This window comes from Rutidosis leptorrhynchoides, chromosome 1 (assembly GCF_046630445.1).
Source record: "Rutidosis leptorrhynchoides isolate AG116_Rl617_1_P2 chromosome 1, CSIRO_AGI_Rlap_v1, whole genome shotgun sequence".
Classification (NCBI taxonomy): Eukaryota; Viridiplantae; Streptophyta; class Magnoliopsida; order Asterales; family Asteraceae; genus Rutidosis; species Rutidosis leptorrhynchoides.
The window spans coordinates 282457844-282463775 of record NC_092333.1 but is presented as its reverse complement, the minus strand read 5'-3'; positions in this window follow the sequence as shown (position 1 = coordinate 282463775).

Here is a 5932-nt window from a genome sequence, read left to right as displayed (position 1 = left end):
AACCCCTTGAGTTTGAGTGAAACCTTTTGCTACAAGTCTAGCTTTATATGTATCCAAGTTTCCATGTATGTCGGTTTTCATTTTGAAAAGCCATTTACAATCAACTAGCCTTGAGCCAGCAGGTTGTGTAACAAGTTCCCAAACTTGGTTGTCATACATGGATTGCATCTCAGCGTTCATGGCTTCCTGCCATTTATCTTTATCAATCCTTGATAAAGCATCTTGGTAGTTTATTGGTTCATCCAAATCAACCACATAGCAACCATCCATGAGAAACCCATATCTCTCAGGAGGATTACTAATCCTACCAGATCTGCGAACGTCTTGTGTATTTTGATCATCCATTTGATCATTCTCAACATTTTCATGTTGAGTGCTAGTGTCAACCAATTGTGTATCATCTACTTGATCTTGAACCTCCTCAAGATCTATCTTCCTTTCACTATTTCCTTCCATTAGGAACTTAGTTTCAAGGAATTCCGCCTTCCGAGCAACAAATACATTCTGCTCGGATGGATCATAGAAATAATATCCCATATCATTCTTGGGATATCCTATGAAGATACACTTCGTGGATCGAGCATTCAACTTATTAGGGACGTAACGCTTAGGGTAAGCTTCACATCCCCATACCTTTAAGTATGATAGAGATGGAGGTTTTCCAAACCACATCTCATGAGGTGTTCGTTCCACTTTCTTAGTTGGGGCCATATTTAAAATACGAGCCGCGGAGCATAGACAATAACCCCAAAATGATAGAGGTAACGAGCTTCTAGCCATCATAGATCGAACCATATCCATTAGGGTTCGGTTCCTCCTTTCGGACACTCCATTAAGTTGGGGTGTTCCTGGTGGAGTAAGTTGTGAGATAATCCCACAACTCCTAAGATGATCTTGGAAAGCATCGCTTAGGTATTCACCTCCTCTATCGGTACGAAGTACCTTGATTGTCTTATTGAGTTGATTTTGTACTTCGTTTTGATATTCTTTGAATGCTTCAAAAGTTTCATCCTTATGTCTTAACAAGTAGACATATCCGAAACGACTGAAGTCATCAATGAAAGTAACAAAGTATCTTTCACCATTCCTAGTCATGGGCTTAAAGGGTCCACACACATCCGAATGTATTAATCCCAATAAATCTTTAGCCCTTTCATAGGTCCCTTTGAAAGGTGCTTTAGTCATCTTGCCTTGTAAACAAGATTCACATACATCAAACGAATCCATTTCATTTGATTTCAAAAGTCCATTCTTTTGAAGTGTATGCATACGATTCTTGTTTATGTGACCAAGGCGACAATGCCATAAGTAGGAATCACTCAAATCCCTTTTGAGTTTCTTGGTGCTAGTATGGTATATTGAGCTACTAGATGATGTGTCATCATGAACCAATTCATAAATTCCATTTGAAGGCGAAGCCTTGAAATAGAATACCTTATCTAAATAAATATGGATATCATCATTAACAAAATTAAGATTAAAACCACATTGTTTCAAACGGGAAATTGAAATAATGTTTCGACATAAGTTGGGTGCATACAAAACATTGTTCAAAATAAGTTCCAAACCACTTGAAAGTTTCAATACAAAGTCTCCTTGAGCCTTTACTTGCACCTTGGCTCCATTTCCCATAAAGAGACTTGATGTTCCCGCTTGTTTGTTACTTCATTTGAACCCCTGCAAAGAATTGCAAATATGAGTTCCACATCCCGTGTCTAATACCCATGTATTAGAAGAAGTAATATTAAGCTCAATATATACCATATATATATTACCTGAGGTTTGCCCTGCATCCCTCTTGTCCTTCAACTCCTTAAGATAGACCGGGCAATTTCGCTTCCAGTGACCCATTTCACCGCAACCGAAACACGGGTCTTCTTTGGGGTTTACCTTCTCGGCTACCTTTTGCTTCTTAGCCTTGTTGATGGTTGGGGTAACCATCTTCCCTTTCCCTTTGCCTTGATAGGCGGGTCATTTTCTCTTAGCCACCTTTGGCTTAGAGGTCTTACCTTTGAATCCACCTTGATCGATTGCTAACACGGGTAAAGCCCTTTTACCCATGCTAGTTTCCGCCGTTCTAAGCATACCGTGAAGCTCACCTATGCTCTTATCCATCCCATTCATATTGTAATTAATTACAAATTGATCAAACCTTTTTGATAGGGAGTTAAGGATAAGATCGGTGGCTAACTCATTTGATATGTTTAGGTTAAGACGGTTAGCACGATCAATAAGGCTCTTCATTTTGAGGACATAAGAGGAGACGGATTGGGTGTCATCCATACGACATGCATGTAGCGCTCGAACCGTTTCGAAGCGCTCGACACGTGCTTGTTGAAGGAACATCTCCTTCAATTGCGTTATCATGTCATATGCACTATGATGTTCGAAATCCTTTTGGAGTTCGGGTATCATAGTCCCAAGCATTAGGCAACCAACTTGCACCGAATCGGCACAATATTTGTCATAGTAAGCCATGCCCTCTACATCTTCTTCGTCCGGTTGGTCGGGAATAGGGTCTTCCAACACATACGCTTTATCCTCAAGTTTGAGGACAATTCTAAGATTACGGAACCAATCCATAAAGTTCGTATGGTTGAGTTTGTCTTTCTCGAGGAGAGACCTTAATGATAGGTTGTTCATGTTAATAGGTGCGTTAGGAATGTTGTTGTTGTTATTGGCGGCCATCTACAAAATTTAACAAAGTTCATTTAAGTATCGATTTTAAATTTAATAAACAATACCCTTTTATATTTTAATTGACTTATTAAATATTAGAATCCAACGGTAAACCAAATTTCGGTTAGGTGACCTTTATCCCGTCATTTGATTTAGCTAGGTAGTCATTATATGACAATTGCAATCCTTTTGCAACTTCTAAGTTATGGGATCATGCAATCCTTTTGCATGGCATATTTATCCCATCAACGCCTATTTGTTCATCATGCTTCGGTGACCCTAAGTTCATGATTCCCAAATCAAGTCGTCCTACTTGTGAAAACATGTAAAATTAACATACAAGTGGTTAGGTGACCTTTATCCCACAAGTGTGCGAATTTTACCTTAAGCATATTAGCTAGTTCATAATGGTTAGGTGACCTTTATCCCATTATGAGTTCACTACTATGTTCAAGTGTTCCCACAAAAGGATGGCGTTTAACTTGTTTACCTTGTATTTGTAAAGGGATTTTAAGTTTTCATAAATTCTAGTTTAAGAAAACATTTTGCTATACACCAACATGCATTTAGTGTATGGTACTTATGAAATCCATTTTCATGTCATGTAATAATGCCAATTTTATTACCTTGATATAAACCATTTTATATGTTTATTCGATTCTTGTTCTTAATAACCATTTATTAACGTCTTTTTGCCATTTCAATTTAACCAATTAAATTGTAGTTTTGCATGTGTTAATAATGTTAAATTTAACCAATTAAATTGTCATTTTAGTTTGTTGTTAACTTGTGTGATTAACTTGTAGCATACAAACATACAATCCACAATCATACAATAAACAACCAAGCATGCAAAACAACATGTTCACAATCAAGCCTTTTGGTAAGTATTTTGTTTAGCCGAAAACAAAATGCCACCGGGTAAGGGGTAATTACACAAAGTAGGAGATTTTAAATCTCCCACTTAATCTTGCATCCAAATGCTTCTTCTTGTGTTCTTCAAGTTTTCATCATCTTCATCATTTTACAAAATATATCCTAATACATTTTGTCTAGAAAATGAAAATACAACCTAATCTATTTTACATACCAAATATAAAATAAATTACATAACCAAAATAATATTATTACAAACCAATTGAATAAATATTATTACAAACCATAAGAATGAATAAAATCAACCAAACATACATGCAACCATACACAAGGTCAAGGCTAAGATTGTGAACAACATGCAACCAAAATTTGACCAAAATGGAAGACCCAAAAACCCATTTTGGGTCCCAAAATTTTGGCCAAAAAAGCTAACCCACCCAAATCCATCAATTTTGCATTCTACTTTCATGCATGTTAATAAAATGCAAAGTTGGTGGGTTTTAAAGACATATATAAGAAGCATATTTCATAGACTTCGGCTCTAGATACCATTGATGGAATTCGACATGACAACAAGTTCAAAATGTTTATATAATCACAAAACCATTTTATGAGTGTTAAGACAAGCGGAAGCATTATTTCATATATGAACAAGTGTATATGTTAAACCGTTTTACTTGAATTCCATATTGTTATCAAGTCTTGAAATAATACTTACAAATAAGAACAAGAAGAGAATATTCATACCTCCTCAAGCTTGTTGAGGGTTGTTAACAAGGTTGCAAGATGATGATGCAAAATGAGCTTCTAACTTGAAGCCTCAAGCAAGTAATACCCCAAGCCTTTAACACCAAACCTTTGTACTTTGGTTAGGATTTATTAACACTTGAAATGAGCTTCAAAATCAAATTTTAGAAACCCTTTAGACCTTCCAAAAGGCCACGGCCAGGCTGCTGCAGAATGGACTCTTTGTGCAGTTTTTTTTGAAGTGTATTTGATGTATTTCCATCTCATTGTGGTCTCCAACATCCCTTGGTACTTATGCCACATGAATCTTGAAGTAACCACTCCCATGGCTAGTCAAATGCATGCTTGGATGGACTCCAATGCCACTTATATTTTTTATAAGATGCTTTTATAAAACTAGACAATTTAATAGAACTAGTTTTATATAATACATTTTATAAACTTGTGCAAATATTTGTTATGTATACATTTTATATAAAACCATATTTATAAAATGTAATATAACATTATTAATTATTTAACCTATAAATAATTAAGTATAAATTATTCCATAATTTATATACACATCAAGTAACATGTCAGAAAACCATTTTTCTTAAGGTTCAAGTGTCGCGTATTTAATCAATGATCCAATCGTTAGGACTAAATACGTATAAGGTTTTGGTAAGCTTGTTATTGGGTATGACCCGACTTGGATCAAAACATATTAGCCACGTTAATTTAATATGTCTCTCGGGCATTCGAAAAACCTTCAGGAAGACCGTTTGTTGCATAAGCTGATTGCCACTACGTTTTGTGGCCGGGTGCATGGGAATGATAAGGTTACAGCGAAAGATTTGTGGTGTATGGATCAAATCAAGCGTAGTAGGTTCCCAGATTTAATGGGTTTGATCAGTGAGTATTTGTTTGTCCAATCAGAGGAAAGGCAAGCCTAGAGGCTGATTTTAGGGGGACATTATATCACCAAGATAGCTCGTTCATTCAACATCGACTTTAGTTAATTGACACATCATCATGCAGCGTTGTAGCCTTTGAGTCATAATTTTTAATTGTAGGCACAGTATTTGGGCTATGATGAGAACAAGCATTTGATTTATTATGTTGAACCACCTCAGCATGATAATGCAGGTGGTAGTGGTGCTGGACAGGGACCTTATGATGATAATGAGGAGCATGATGAGCCTCTACCCCCACCTTAAGGGCAAGGATGGTCTTTATCCCAGTCTGTGTGGGATAGTTTATGTTCAAGGGTGGCTAACATTCAGGTTGATCGGGATGTTAGGGAAGCTCAGTACAATGCGTAGGTTGCGCATAATGATCGGATATATGAGCTGCAACAGCAGGAATATAGAAAGTGGACTGATCATAGCGATAGGATGTCAGTGAGCCAATAAAACATGGAACAGAGTAGGTTGAGAGAAAAACAGATCGCTCGGGGGTCCCAACACAATCAAGAGTGGATCACCTATGGTAATGATTGGAAAAAGCACAATTCTCGCATTTTCTACTTGAACACCGATCATTACTATCGCACCACTAGACACACACTGTTGTATTATTGGGACCCGATTCTTCTGCGTGTATCAGCAACCATTTATAATGAGCATGATGCTATGGAGGAGGCTAAAAG